Genomic DNA, 16237 nt, shown 5'->3' with positions numbered 1-16237 from the left:
CACTGATTTTTCTGTAATCTTTAAAGAATGTGGTACACGCACAGCACTCGCTAGGGACAGAGTGAGGTTTTTGTATCGGCAGCTGATTTGGGAGTTAGGAGATAGGTACATCATACCAGCAGTAGTGGGTGGGAACCTTCCCCCTGCAGAGGACAGAGGCTGTCAGAGAGCCCCTGAAAATATTTGGCTAGGTTTCAGTTTGCTTGAGCTGTGGGATTAATGTTATCATGACACAATGATAACACACAATGCATAAAGAGGAACCAGTGTCATTTGGGGATATAGATAAGGAGCTTCATAAAAAGGCCCAATCCTGCTTCTACTGAAATCAGAGGCCAAGTTTCCATTGGCTTTATTGGAACCAGATCAGGATTTGATATGTGATTTTCTTTTTAAATGATCAGTTTGATTTGAGATTGTCCCAAACCAATCCCCTAGCTTTTGGGGCTGTCTGAAATCCAACCTTGGATCTGGATTCTTGCAATACCTTTATCATGGACTGAACCAACATCCCAGTTCTGAATTTCTCATGGTATGAGCCCATTGCTAATTTTTATGTAAATAAATTGCCCTCTCTTCATTCAGCTGGTCAGTTTTACAGCAGCCATTTCATTTCATAAACTCCAGGATTTATCCCTAATTGTAAAATACATTATATTGGAACGAAATTTGTCATGTATAAAGCTAATGAGGTAAAAGCAATACATTCCCCCAATCTGTTAATATCCTCAATAACTACTGTATTTTTCTGAGGGTGAAGAGGTAAATGAAAATCAAAGAAGGAACAAGGGAATGTAAGGAGAAAGCTTGAGGGAAAAGAGGTCAGGATTGACAGAGAAAAGCAAAAGAAAGATAGAGGTGATAGAGGAAAAGGAGTTAGAGTGATAAAGTAGAGGTGGAAGGTGAAAGAGGAAAAATTGGCATGTTCAAGGGAGGAAGGGAAAAGATTTAATAGAGAATGGAGAGGAAAAAGGGACGGAAACTAGAATGAAGGACTAAAAATGACCATAAAGTTACATTAAATAAGTGAGAGAAAATACTCGATGGAAAAAAATAAACTAAAGAGAGGAAAATCACAAAAGAAATCAAATGTATTTGAAAGATAATGAAAAGGAGAAGATAAAATAACAGAAAATTTACATAAAACCAACATTTGCCTGAGGGAAAAAATTAGACTCCTAAAAAAGACAGAGTCAAAAATCAGCAAGCATAGAAAGAAAAAAAATTAGAATGAAGGCAGAGAGAAAGAACAGAAAATAAACAGTGTAAGTTACATTTTCATTTTGGAATAGGAAAATGTGTTTACAATATTCAAGGTGTTTTTAGAGTTTAAAACAATTAAAACAAACCTACTTTTCACCAATTTCCATAACAAATTAGAAACATCCTGTGGGCAACCTTTTCCCAGTCACTCGCAGATTAAATAATCCTCAACTCCTGTTGTGAAAGGATCTTGTGTTTCAAAGTTGCTTGTCTACTTTCAGATGATACCATTTTTCACTGTCTTAGTGCCTGGTTAATTGAATTCCAAGCTCTCCAAAATCTAGAGTCCGCTTCTCCACTGCTCTCATTGATATCAGTGTGCCGTTTGTGCAAAGATTGATGGTAAAATATGGCTCAGATTCAACTGTTACAGCATGCACATTTCATCCCCCATTGCTGTGATGCTCTGGTTTGCTGCAGATCTTGCTCCAACATTTTCAATTAGGCTAATAACCTGCAAACACTACAATATATGCCTAATTTTCTTCTCATGTGAATTTATAGAATAATAGCCTAAACAGGCTTTGGTCCTCACTTACACTGATGCAAATTGGGAGTAATTCCATTGGAGTTACATTAATGTAAAACAAATGAAAGGGACAGTCTTTACTCACATGAGTAAGGCTATATGCAATTAGCGCTTGAATGGCACAAAGTGGCAAGACCAGGGGAAGAGAATCTGGCCCAATATTTTATGTATAGGATTGGAAAGTATATTCTTGATTTTTAGTGTATACCAATGGCGGATTCAGAAATGCAATTATAATTATTTATTAACTGATTTACTAGATAGAATTGACAGCAAAAGAGTCCACTAGTTGCTTTATAGCTGCAACATTTAATGGACCAAATTCATCCCTGGTGTAACTCAGAGCTACATCTTCTGTTCAGGCCCTCATGGTATCCTGCCTCAACTGCAGCAACATCCACCTCTCTGACCTCCCAGCTGTGCACACGTCGCTCTTCAGAGGAGATATTTTGGGCTAGCAGATAAATAATAGCATGAATAAAGCAAAGGCTACATCTACACTGCACACTACTGGCAGTGGCATGTAGGATATGTGTAGCTATACGCCACAGTGAAAAGCAGGCTGCATCCACACTGTAGTGCATGCATCAGTGAAAGGCTCTGGCATGGAGAGGCAGGAGGAAAAGGTTACACTGTGACGGGGAAAGACTCCAGCAAATGGGGTGGCAGCAGGACAGTACGCTGCTAAAAACAGCAGTGTAGATGTGGGAGGCACTGCTAGGGCATGTAGAGAGCTATGTAGTGTACATACCCTAAGGGTTCTGGCATGTTTACTTGCCTAAGCAGTGCCTCACCATCTACACTGCTAATTATACCCATGCTAACTAAGAGGGCATGCTGGGTATGTGTTCTACACATCATTGTAAGGTGTGTGCAGTGTAAAAGTACCCAAAGACAATCCACACACACAGTGTTATTGCTGTCTCTCTGGGTTTACGTGCTCAGAAACCAGGAAATTCATAAATATGTCTAGAACATTTTCCTTGGGCAATATAGACAATATGATACCGTACTGGGAAGACAGAAAACCAAGGGTGATCATAGGCCCAGTGGGATGAATTAATGACTGTATTTGAACCTTTACTCTGCCTTTCATTTCCTGGAAATTGTGGGATGACACCTACAAATAGGCTTTTAAAATATTCAACTAGAACTTTTGCTGGCTTATTCTCTAGGGACTATTACTCTCTACCTCAGGGAGGCTCATTTAGTCTGGCAGATTCAGTTCCTGATGGTGACCTCAGAGATCTTCTTCCTCTCTTTGTTCACAGGATCTACACAAATGGAGCTGTTCACGGGTGAGGTGGTTTTAGTGGAACACAAGTCTCTTACTCTAACTCTGTTTCCATTTAAAAATGGTCTGGATGAAACTCTGGAAAATATACAGCCTTCAAGGAGCAATCCACTCTGGAGCAGGGAGACAGACTAGATTACCAACTAGGCTCTAACCATCCCTGACTGGCAGTAGCCCTTCTCTGACTCTAGCCTATCCACAGTTCTAGCTTCACACCTCCCAGTGTAGTGATCAGGGAATGTGAACTTTTACATTTTTGAAAGTTTGTTGAACTTGCATCACCTGGGTGAGCAGATTTTCAGTATATCGCCCACTTGCTCTCTTCAGTTCCCTACTCAATATCAAACTTCTATAGTTCCTTAACTTACGTGGCACATTGGCTTACATAGTCATAGACTTGACTGGTTCCCCCTCAGCCATTTGGCTCTGTAAAGTTGTCACTTGCTTCAAGTTATTTTAATTTTTAATTGCATTTGAAGATTTCCTTTAAAAATATGCCTTGGCTATGGCAGGTGGGTTTATTTAAATATCTAACTGTTGTGTTTATTATTTCCTATTAGCTGTGCAGCAAAATATGCTTTTCAAATAGGATTATGCCAGACTGGATCAGATTAGGTATCCTGCAGGGGCCTTCACACTTCTTAAACTATACAGCAAATGCCAAATCCAACCTTGTGTTACAGCCTTGTAGGATTTCTAAAATGTTATATGAGTGCTGCTCACAAAATGGCATATTTCTATGGTCCATTTTCTATGCAATTAGGCTTTTTCTAATGATGATGGGCTTTCATTCTAAAGCAAAGTGATTATTTTAATTCTGTGGTACCAGCACATATCACTACCACTTGTCTGAACATCTTTTCTCTTTCTGGCTTACAGACAAATGCTTAGCCCCTATATGGGCAGAATCCAACAACACACACATTTAACTACAGAGAAGGATAATGCCTGAGACAAATGAATGCCCAGTTTCACTATATCACTTTGTGCTTGTTTGAATAACCATTCTCATATCACTGCCTGGTACCCCTGCACTGTCATTTAACAACTAAAACAACAACAAACAATCCTTTGTTTGTTTTTTAGTGGCTTCTCTACAGAAACTAATTATCTTATAATGCAGGTGATAAAGATCCTATGCTGAGGAGTTTGTTGGGTTATTTAAAAAACTTTTTATTACAGCAAAATTACAATAAAACATTTGCATCCTACATCATGAATTAGTTATTCAGGGGGAGCTTAATAGTCAAAGTCCCTGACTAAGTATTCTGGCTTGCTGGCTGGGGACCCCTCCTCCTCCTCCTCTGAGTATACTAGTATGCTAGAAAGGATGACCGACCACATTTCCAAATACCTATCCAAATTGTCGGAGAATAACAGAGTTCTCACTTTTTGTTTGGGTACAGCAAATCAGATACTTTATTTTCTTTCTTTCTATCAATTGCATAGAGGGAGAGAGCTAAGCAGGTCTCTCAACAGGTAAACAATTACAGCATGCATTTATACCTTTTGTTACAGACAATAATGAGCAACAGCTGCATTTTGTTTATACATAGGTCATTCTGATATCTTGTTTTGCTCACTAATGTAGACTCTTAGTCTACATTCCATATTATCTACACATTATCTACACAAGGTCGCAACAACTTCTCACACAGTTCTTTCCCACTCGCCTCACACATTCCTCGCTTCTACAAATCTCGCATTATTAGGGTTACAGTTAGCCTAACTCTTGCTAACGAACTGTCATGCATTGCAATCCCCTTCCTGTCAGTTCTTTCTCTGCTTCCACAACCCCCCCTTTTGTACTACTAGTACAACAAACATTTTCAAATCTCTATTTGCATTAAATCTCGGAATTCAGATTCTACATCAGATGCTTCAACCTTAGGGGTTTTGATTGGATGTAATGACAATGCATGATGAGCATGGTCATGAAAGGTATTACTATTATTACGTCCTTTACTACAACAACAACATACTCCTGCACTAGCTAACAACAACACAAGCAATAACATTCCCATAGCGATAATATGATGGGGTTGTTGTACAATCTTAGTCATATAACACAATACATCATACTTAGTACATAAGGTGGATACTCTATAAGCTGTATGAAAGGCATACTTTTTAACTTGATATATATTTTGAAGCATGTGAATTTGCCCTTGTACTTCAGAGATTTTCTGAACCTCTGGTAACAGTGAAAGCAAATTTTGAAATCGATCAGGTACTAAACTAGTCCAATTAAAGGGTATCTTGAACCTAAGGACTACATGCAAAATTCTATCTGCAGGCCAGTAAATAATATGATTGCCTGCAGTGGTAATGAGATTAAAATGTATGTCTTGCAATGTGGTGGCTTTAAAATACACACAGCTATCATTAGCTTGAAAAAATAAGTGTCCTGTCAGGGTAGTTCCTTGTCCCCTACCCTCCCAGCAAACGTAGTCATGAAGAGTAACAACTTCTCCTGGCTTCAGTTTACGGATACACTGAAGCTGTGGGGGTTGTAACGGCCAAAATGTCCATTGACTCCCTAACCCCATCCAAATGTCAGATGTAATCCCGGAGCACTGACTAAAAATCGATTGGGCATACCAGGAGGTCTAATTTCCCAGATATCTCGGTGAATTACCCAATCCCACATGCATCCTCCCCATGGACCCAGCAGGATTCGGTATGTGGGAGCCCACACCCCCCCCCCCCAACCGGTCCATATGCTTGGAAGGAGCACTGAGAATGTCTGCACTTCCACCCAGAAAGTCTCCAAGTATGTCTCCATGGCCACAGATCAGATGGTACTCCTGATGTGTCTGTAAGGGCAGTGGGCCAAGCCTGATGCTCTAGATCATTCCGAATGGCCATTAGCTGGTCATTCAGGAAATCCTGAATTTCTGAACATGCTAGATCCCACTGCAATGCCTTCCCAGCCTCAGTGATATTCAATACCATCTCTGTCAGCAACTTCTGGGTCATTGAACTAAGGGCGGAAATAACATGTAACTCACCAACTCCAGCCTGTACCTGGGTTAGTTGTACTCCAGAAACAAGGCCAATGGCCTTCTCTAGTTGCCCCAATTTCTCATCATGTTCTTGGTTCTTAAAAATATTCCAAACTGCTGCTGCACTATTGGCCCCATCCCAAAGGGATCCGGTCAAGTCTCTCTTTTTTTCTAGAGGAAATAACCCAAGCCCTCTGTTGTGCTAATCTAATGGCAGCCCTCTTTGAACAATTTGGGTATGTAGAGGTAATCTGGAAACTGGATAAGGGCAATGAAAATTTAACAGTCCCTAGTGTAGTGTTAATCACAGTCCATTGATATCCTAATACATTTCTCTTTGGTGTAGTACTATGCCACACCTGTTGGTTGAACACCTTTATGTACTTCCGGGAGGCATTGATATTAATTGCAATAAGGTACAGGTCACATTATTAGTCACTGGAATAATTTCTATGCAGGTAAAATTTCCAGTGGCAAAACAAACTCTGGGTATTCGTTTAATTGTTCGCTAATTGGGTGACCAAATAACAATAAGGGCCTCTCTCATTTAACACAGTGCAAATTCCAGGAACATTCGCTATAGAACCCATCAATTGTAATTACAGCTGCTTGGGGTTCACTGGTAGTGATATCATATACTTTTATCTCCACTGATCCATTCAATTGTTCGCTTATATGGGATATCCTGAACCTTAAAAATATATTTTTTCAAACAATATTTAAATAAATTACTAAAGTGTGAAGTCCTTAGTCATTGGTTTTATCAAATATATGGCATTGTCTGTATTTGGATGTGTTACAGGGGTAATAGTGTAATGGAGGAGATGGCAGGGGCAATGGCAACAAAGTGCCTTTGGTACTTATCATTTAAAATCCAATTAGGGAGGGCAAAAAAAGGCTGAAGGACTTATCCAAAACACAGGGCGCAGCCTGTAGAATAAACCCCAAAATCCAATCAATACCACGTTCCCAAGGATGGGTCCCACAAGTTTCTTCCTGCCAGTGTATAATTCTTTGTTTCTTCACCAGGGTCAGTTCTTAATGTCTCTTGTAGTCAGGAATCCCTGGACTTTGTGTTTTCAATGAAGCAAGTGTTCCTTCTTCTCTTTTCCTGAAACAGTGTGGTTTAGCATCATACAGGGGAGAGGTTACTAGCATATCACCCTGTAATGGTTTTGCTTCTTCTAGGAAAATCCAAAGGCACAGTAGGTCTGTCAGTGGACAAGGGAGAGGTTACTAGCACTTCACCTTGTCTTTTTTTTTTCTTTTTTCTTTTTTCTTTTTCCTGCTGTCCAGAAGACACAGCAGAGCTAGAAGGAGAAATAGGCTTATCATCAGTCGGAGAGTCCTCCCGAGGTGGAGGGGTCTTTTTACAGTGAGAAGCATGGGTCCAGGCAAATAGTCCTTGGCACTTCACAGCGGTGTTGGTGGTTAACAGGACTTGGAAAGGGCCTTTCCAGCATGGAGCCAAAGCAGTCTTTCGTTGATGGACTTTACGTAGACTCAGTCTCCTTGTTTCGATGAATGGCAGGGCTGCTAGGGTCTTTGGGTAGCACTTCTTTTATCTGTGAGAAAAGAAACCTAACACATTTCATTAATGCCTGGCAGTGTTTTGCAGATCTCATAGTTGTTTGGGCACATTCAGGCCCCCCTTTTCTTGGCTGTCAGCCAAGTCTTAGCTGTGGGTAGTATCCTTGGATGGGGCCAGCGTCTTATCTTTGGACTGAGCTTGCTAGCTATTTTTTTCCCTCAGTTAACTCATTCTGTTCTTTTTCCTTCTCCCCTTCTTGGCTTCTTTTAACCTACAAAGGAAACTTCCACTCTTCACTCATACACCTTTTCCCAACAATGAACACATACACATTGCCATTATACAGTACATTAGTCTTATTATTCAATGTATGCCATGTACACCCTTCCAGTAAAATAACTTTATTACAGAGCTTTGGAGCAACAAACCAGGACAAGCACACCCACTTTTGAGGAATCCACTCGGTACAACCTCTGGTGTCCAATAGCTTTCCTCCCTCCCCAGCCCTCTGGCTAGAAATCTGAGGTAGCCGGAAGGATCCCATGGGCAATATGGGGAGTGGGTTAACCTTTCATGTCCTTGCTTCCAAAGACTGTTGGTATGCAAATTTTAACAACAATTTTTTCAATAAAAAAAAAAATCTGGCCAATGAAGTTTCTTTTTCTTACTTATACTAAAGTCTAATACATTTGCTTATCACATTTTCCTGATTTATCCAAACACTTTGTATTCCAAGTTGAATAAAACAAGTATCTGCTTTTTGATTTAACCCTTCTATTTAATTTTGAACTAGACTGTCTTATGAAAATATTAAACCCAACAATTCTGGCCACAAGACAAACACCACAAGACAGGACAAAGAACACAAAAATAATTCCTATTGTACCAGTAAATGCATGGTACATTGAATGCTGTTCAGCTGGCATCCGTTTTCTCTGATGATCTGAAAGACAAAAGAACAGAGGTCTACCCCTTCTGGGTAGTCAGTCATTGCTTAATATATTTCCTTTATATACACATACTCTTGTTGATTTTAGACAAAACAGAGGAATTACCCCATATTTCCTTGTATTTATTTCATAGGCAGCCCAGGTTTCAGTGGCTTCTACCTTATTAGTTAGAAAATTGCTTTAATACAGATGCTTTCTGGCTTGCTTCCAGATCCAAAGCTATCCACAGCTTAAAGATTCTTACTTAAAAAGGGTCACAATTAACTTCCCCAGACTTTTGATTGCCTTTTACTTCAAACTCCTGCTTTCAAACACCCAGTGATCTGAAAGAGACAACACAACCTATATTGGTAGGTTTGCATTTCTTTTACCTCTGCTACAATATACACTGCACATGTTCTGGGGGAAATGCACATCCTATCCACAATTCAATTTCCACAACACTAGCCACATCAATTTCTACACAAGGTGTAACTGTTTCTTTTGTGCTTACAAAATCTCTATGCACCCCTAGTAAAGTGACAGCTCGACCACACAGAGCCAGGGGCACTGTCCTTCTCTCTCTTTTTACCAGATCTTTTATCTGCTATTTTGTTACCCAAAAACAAATTCAAATTTTTTATTCTCCTGGCTTTGACTACCCTGCTGCAGCCACAACCTTTGGTCTTTAGTTAAAACATTTTAAATCTTGTAAAGCATTAAGTCACCTTAAGGATTAAATGCTAAATACCATATTAAACAACACTAGTTTCCTTTGTCTGGCAAAAGTATTCTCGGTTTTTTCAAGTTCAAACAATACCAATTCATCTCAAACTTATAAAACACAGATCCCACAAAAACCAATAATCTACTTGTCCCGGTGCCTGGTTTTCCAGTACCAGGCGCAAGGGAGTTAAGTAAATCGGAATGTAAAAAGATTCGGGCCAATCAGTGCCCAGGGCTGGCCAATCCTGGGTGCAAAGCTGCAACAAGCGTCTCTTCCACATTCTTTCCTGAACACCGGGTAAAGGCCATTTACTTAACATATAATTTAAAGGGCTATCCTTAGAGGGTTTTACCAGAGACCCACCCATCTGCCTGCTGACACTCTAACAGAGAATTACACAGAGAACAGAGGGAATTATGGCCTATTAGGATCCTATTACAGGAATTTCTACTAATACTGACCGCTACAGGGGACGGGACAGAAGGATCCCAATTCAACCTCAGAGCTTCATCGCACGCGATGGCTTCCACTCTGAGGAATTACGAATGAGAGGCTCAGTTCCGTCCACACACCTAACGCCCAAATGTATAAGACAGAAATTCATTAACCGGAGTTGCCAGTAACTGTCACCGAAATATCGGGTCCACCTAGCTGAGAGCCAATAACAGCCAGACAGGGATAAGGAAGAGTTGCTTTATTCAGCAGAAGAAAGGAGAGCCTTGCACCTTGGTACAAAGACTCTGTCTTACACACATTTTACCATTCCAATTATTATCCTGGGGATTTGAAATCCCCATGCTTATAATTACTTACTTCTTTCCTTCCACTATGCCCTCAAAGTTTCCAACCTGTTCTCCAATCTCTCTATCTATTGCCTGCCCGCTTGGGCCCGATCCTGCTTTTCTCGCTGAACCGTCCCTTCCATGGGCACCGGCTTTTTCACTACCAATTTAGATAGGAGGGTGGGCTTCTCAACTAGCCCCCACCCTTCCTCGTCTCTTCTCTTAAACATTCTTACTCACAAGGCTACCCGAGTCCTCCCTCGTGAGGCTTGCCACTTGGGCAAAACGCATGGCCCATTGGCGTTTAACTATTCAATTTTCTCTTGTGGCAAACACACTGCTGTTACAGCATATGCAAACACAAATGGTTAAATTCTGACAAGTCCCTGAAGGACCGGTACTTGCTTAACCAGTGCTTCCTTTTCTGCCTGGAAGTCCTGTCTCAAGGCTTGCAACTTGCCCTGGGCTTAGGTTTGAGTTGCTGCCTGGTTCATGATCTATGCTCTTAATTGCTCAATTCTAGTTATCAAGTACACAACTCTTCCCTTTTCTCCAACTTCTCTATTGCCCAGTCCTGCTACGACTCGGGTAGATCCACCTGACACCCTTCCCGGTCAACCGGGGTGGAGAGAGGAATGCTAAATCCCTCTCCGGTTCTCAGACTTACTGCGGCTGAGAGTAGGCACACTTTCATACTCACACACGTACGTCCAGACTGGCCACGTCTGTGTATAACGTTCAGAGAAGGTGCTGTGCAATCTCCAACTTGCTTCCTCTCTTGGGAGGGCAGTTCTTTTACACCCTGAGGTCTCCTGGGGCATCTTTTCAGTGATTCCAGTCCAGGCCGGCTGCCTGTGGCTTCTTCAGCGTCCCCAAACCACGCCGGCTCCAGAGTCGCAAAGGCAGACTGTTGGATCTCACTGGACAGTTAAGCTTTGCAAATGTAATCTCAGCACTGTAACTTGTATTGCCTTTGGTTTGACTATGTCTATATTTTTTCACAGCCAGCTGGGGCCGAAAGCAGTTCTTCTTTGTACTTAGCCTGGTCTGCCTTGATTCTTGACCTTGAACGCAGATTAACTTTCTCTTTATCTCTGGACCAAGCTGAATTTCAGATTAACCCGTTCCTTTCCTCAATAGACAAATTGCTCCCATTGTGGGTCAGAGGCTTTTTGGTGATTAAAAGCTCCTCTGAGATGTATGATCTTATCTAGATTGAAGGTACCTTCTAGTGGGCATTGTTTAGATGAATTTTCACGCGTGTAATTATTCCAATTCTCTAAATACCTGCAGGTTTTAGGACCATAATGTACGTACATGAAATAAGCTGGGGTACCCTTAGGGGGTGAGAGGGAATCCTTAGACTGTCAGTGGCTCACACGGAGAGGAAAAGGGGAGGGAAGATGGGTTCACACACTCCTAGACCCAGGTAGCCTCCTCGCCGGACGATGCCAGGCCGAGTTAGCCCACCGTGGGTCGGATCTCCTAAAAGATCCTCTAGTTACCGGGCTTGCGTTAGAGTAGTTCTGGTCACAAGCCAAAAGACTTCGCAGAGTACTCTGGGCGTCTTCCGGTAACACTCAATTCACACTGGTGTACACACACACACACACACACCAAGGCCTTATTCCAGGTACTATTCCCAAGTACCTCCAGGTACTATTCCCAAGTACCTCGATGCATCACTCGAGGCGGTAAAAACCCCTCCTGAGGCGGTAACAACCCCTCAACACCGGTGCATACCTATGCAGCTCGCATATGCATACAGGGGGCGGCAACAATTCCCCTAAGCCGCTCAGCATCTGACCTTGCTGCACAGTCAATAAGTTCGGATGGCGTGAGACCAACAGGGACAGACGGCCCCACGGACAGTCCTCCTCCGACACCCCAATAGAGATTTCAAAAGGTCTCCTACCTCTATTGTGGCGCCATGGGGTTCGAAGGGGAACGATCCGTAGCAGCTGCCGGTGCCTCTGCGGGCGTTGCCATCCCGGACGAGCCCCCAAATTGTCGGAGAATAACAGAGTTCTCACTTTTCTTGTTTGGGTACAGCAAATCAGATACTTTATTTTTTTATTTTTTTTATTAATTGCATAGAGGGAGAGAGCTAAGCAGGTCTCTTAACAGGTAAACAATTACAGCATGCATTTATACCTTTTGTTACAGACAATAATGAGCAACAGCTGCATTTTGTTTATACATAGGTCATTCTGATATCTTGTTTTGCTCACTAATGTAGACTCTTAGTCTACATTCCATATTATCTACACATTATCTACACAAGGTCGCAACAACTTCTCACACAGTTCTTTCCCACTCGCCTCACACATTCCTCGCTTCTACAAATCTCGCATTATTAGGGTTACAGTTAGCCTAACTCTTGCTAACGAACTGTCATGCATTGCAATCCCCTTCCTGTCAGTTCTTTCTCTGCTTCCACACAGCAAATGCCAAATCCAACCTTGTGTTACAGCCTTGTAGGATTTCTAAAATGTTATATGAGTGCTGCTCACAAAATGGCATATTTCTATGGTCCATTTTCTATGCAATTAGGCTTTTTCTAATGATGATGGGCTTTCATTCTAAAGCAAAGTGATTATTTTAATTCTGTGGTACCAGCACATATCACTACCACTTGTCTGAACATCTTTTCTCTTTCTGGCTTACAGACAAATGCTTAGCCCCTATATGGGCAGAATCCAACAACACACACATTTAACTACAGAGAAGGATAATGCCTGAGACAAATGAATGCCCAGTTTCACTATATCACTTTGTGCTTGTTTGAATAACCATTCTCATATCACTGCCTGGTACCCCTGCACTGTCATTTAACAACTAAAACAACAACAAACAATCCTTTGTTTGTTTTTTAGTGGCTTCTCCACAGAAACAAATTATCTTATAATGCAGGTGATAAAGATCCTATGCTGAGGAGTTTGTTGGGTTATTTAAAAAACTTTTTATTACAGCAAAATTACAATAAAACATTTGCATCCTACATCATGAATTAGTTATTCAGGGGGAGCTTAATAGTCAAAGTCCCTGACTAAGTATTCTGGCTTGCTGGCTGGGGACCCCTCCTCCTCCTCCTCTGAGTATACTAGTATGCTAGAAAGGATGACCGACCACATTTCCAAATACCTATCCTCTTTTTGCCACTTCTGTTGCATATGTACTTGGTGTGAAAGCTTTTGCATTACAAGGACAGTCCATATTTTACTATACCACAATTCCATAGGAGGAGGGCATCACCCATTTCTAATAATGCACAAGCTGCTTTTTAATTGCAAAGAGATCCTTCTTTACAACTATCGATCCAGCCAAATATTATATCGTTTGTCTTTACAGCTATTTGACTCACAACATTTCTCATGACTCACTCCCACTTTAAATGGCCATCATTGTACTTCAGGGTAGAAGTACTGAAGTAGGAGCTTTCTTGTCATTTACTTCTCTTCAATCTTGCTAACTCAGACCTACTGCATGGCATTGCGATCATGCCAGGCTATCAGAAAAGTGTATAGTCATATACCCGTCCTTGGAATGTAATGGAATTAAAACTTTTGGTTCTAAAACAGGCATATTTGTACACTTCTTTCGCCAGTACGGCCTTAATCCATTGAGTTCCAGTTATTAAATATTCCAGTCAGGGAGGCTGCAAACACTGAGCTTCCGACCCCAATTTCCCTAGAAAACCTGCTACTAATTATGAATAATTCCTTGCAGTGTTTATTTGCCCAGGTTGCCACCCAAAGTAAATCTCATTCTGCAAATATCAGATTGTCATCTTCATCAAGCTGCCACTTAGAATCTGTTACTTTATTTGACAAAAATAAAATGCTTTCCATCCGGCCTAGGAAGGAAACAATTATCCTGCGATCCTCTGCGACTGCTGTTGACAGCAATGCACATTTCATTATTGTTTGTCATCTCCTGTCTCTAGTACATAAACAGGCAAAGTGTTTCTCAGGGGTATATCTATTTCAACTTGTGTTGTTATATTGACAGGCTCAAATTAGTTCTTGATGCGGATTAGCATAAAACCTGGCATTACTCTTCCTCATCGCTAAAAATGAAAATTAATTGAAGAAAGAGGCGGGGCTGGATTTAAACACTTCTCCTTTAAAAACTGTAGTGAGGAACGCAGTGAGGATTTAGATAATTGACTCATAGTTTATCCAGACCCTCAGTGTGGAAGGAGGAAGTGTGGAAGCGGATAGAAGCTGAGGGGTGATAGCAAAGAGGGAGATAATTTAGCAATCAATATTGGTGGGCATCAACAGCAGAAAGCCAGTTTGTCCCAGCAATAGTGGGGAGTTCTGGCAACAGAAAGAGGTGGAAGTGGAAGGGGTAGTAAAGTGGACAAGAGTTAAGGTGGCTGAAAAGGTTTGAATAAAATGAAATCTGACCTACACCTTTGGGGAAAAAATTGTTTGAACCTTTTAAAGATTTGAAAATGTTCATTTCAAGAGGGGAAGAAGGATTTTCTTGTCAGTAAGGGTATTTCTACACTGGAGTTGGAGCTCTAATTTCAGGAAGACATACCCACACTAGCTCTGATCATGCTAGTGTGCTAAAAATAGAAGTGTATCTGCAGCAGTGTGAGCTAGCTGCCGGTGAAAGTATCTATTATCCCACACTGGGTTATACTCGGGGCATTTAGCCCACCCCGCTGCTCATGCCACTGTGGCTATTGTTCTATTTTTATTATGCTAGCTTGATCAAAGTTAGTGTACACAATCTACCCACGCTGGAAATTACACTAGTGTAATGTACCCTTTAGCAAAGGACTATGAGTTAAGAGATCTGCATTCAGTTCCCGACCCTGCCACGAACTTCTTGTTTGTCCTTGGACAAGTCATTATGCCAAAATTTTCAAATGTCAGTGTCCAAAGTTAGGCCATTTACTTAGGTGCTTCATTTTCAGAGGTGATAACTGCCCCCACCCTCTACTGAGACCAAGAGTCACTTGAGGCCGGCACAGGGAATGAGAATTGTCTTCAGTTGCTCATTAGACAAAAAAAGCAGAGACCTCTGCCTACTTGAGACACATTCCTCAACTAAGGGGATTATGAACTGAGCTGTATAAAGCCCTATAGCTTCAATTTGTAAGGGTTCATGGAAGTCCTGTTTTGATTTGCATGGATTTGCAATCTCTGAATTTTATTAAACTTTAGTATGTGAACAGATCCACAAAACTTGAAGTAAAATTTAGCTAGAATTACCAAATTCAGATCCCTGTTTCAGACTAACTTTTGTCTTGCTACATACAGAATATTGCCTGTCGATAACACTGGTCTACAATTTTTGAGAAGTCGTCTGCTTCAGAGATAAAATGTGCTATTTATTATGTATTTTGATGTGCTGAATTCAAATATGACAATTAAAACAACTGATTGGCTACTGTTTCTAAGATATTTAAGTTTTTACATTTTATGTCTATGTATATTGTGTAGATAGTAGAGTTTTAATCATAAATTGTAAACCTAGGTCTTTTCATGTGTTTATGGTTGCTTTACATGATAATATTTCACCTATCCTGTTTATGTAACACTTTAAAAATCAGCAAAAGGGTTATATAAATAAAATTTATTATGAAACAAAAGGCAAAAAACTATTCTGTACATAGTTTAGTCCTATTCAGTGTCTACTCGGTGCTTCCTGGCTTGTCTCTTGTATTCATTAAATGGAGCATCTCTTGTCACTGTCCAGCAATAGTCTGCAAGCATTGATGGGCTCCATTTGCCCTGATAGTGTTTCTCCATTGTTGCAATGTCCTGGTGAAATCGCTCGCCGTGCTCGTGGCTCACTGCTCCGCAGTTCGGTGGAAAAAAATCTAGATGAGAGTGCAAAAAATTTATCTTTAGTGACATGTTGCAACCAAGGCTTTTGTATGCCTTGAGGAGGTTTTCCACCAACAACCTGTAGTTGTCTGCCTTGTTGTTTCCGAGAAAATTTATTGCCACTAACTGGAAGGCTTTCCATGCCGTCTTTTCCTTGCCACGCAGTGCATGGTGAAATGCATCATCTCGAAGAAGTTCACGAATCTGAGGACCAACAAAGACACCTTCCTTTATCTTAGCTTCACTTAACCTTGGAAATTTTCCACGGAGGTACTTGAAAGCTGCTTGTGTTTTGTCAATGGCCTTGACAAAGTTCTTCATCAGACCCAGC

This window comes from Emys orbicularis, chromosome 7 (assembly GCF_028017835.1).
Source record: "Emys orbicularis isolate rEmyOrb1 chromosome 7, rEmyOrb1.hap1, whole genome shotgun sequence".
Taxonomy (NCBI): Eukaryota; Metazoa; Chordata; order Testudines; family Emydidae; genus Emys; species Emys orbicularis.
This window is presented reverse-complemented; position numbering follows the sequence as displayed.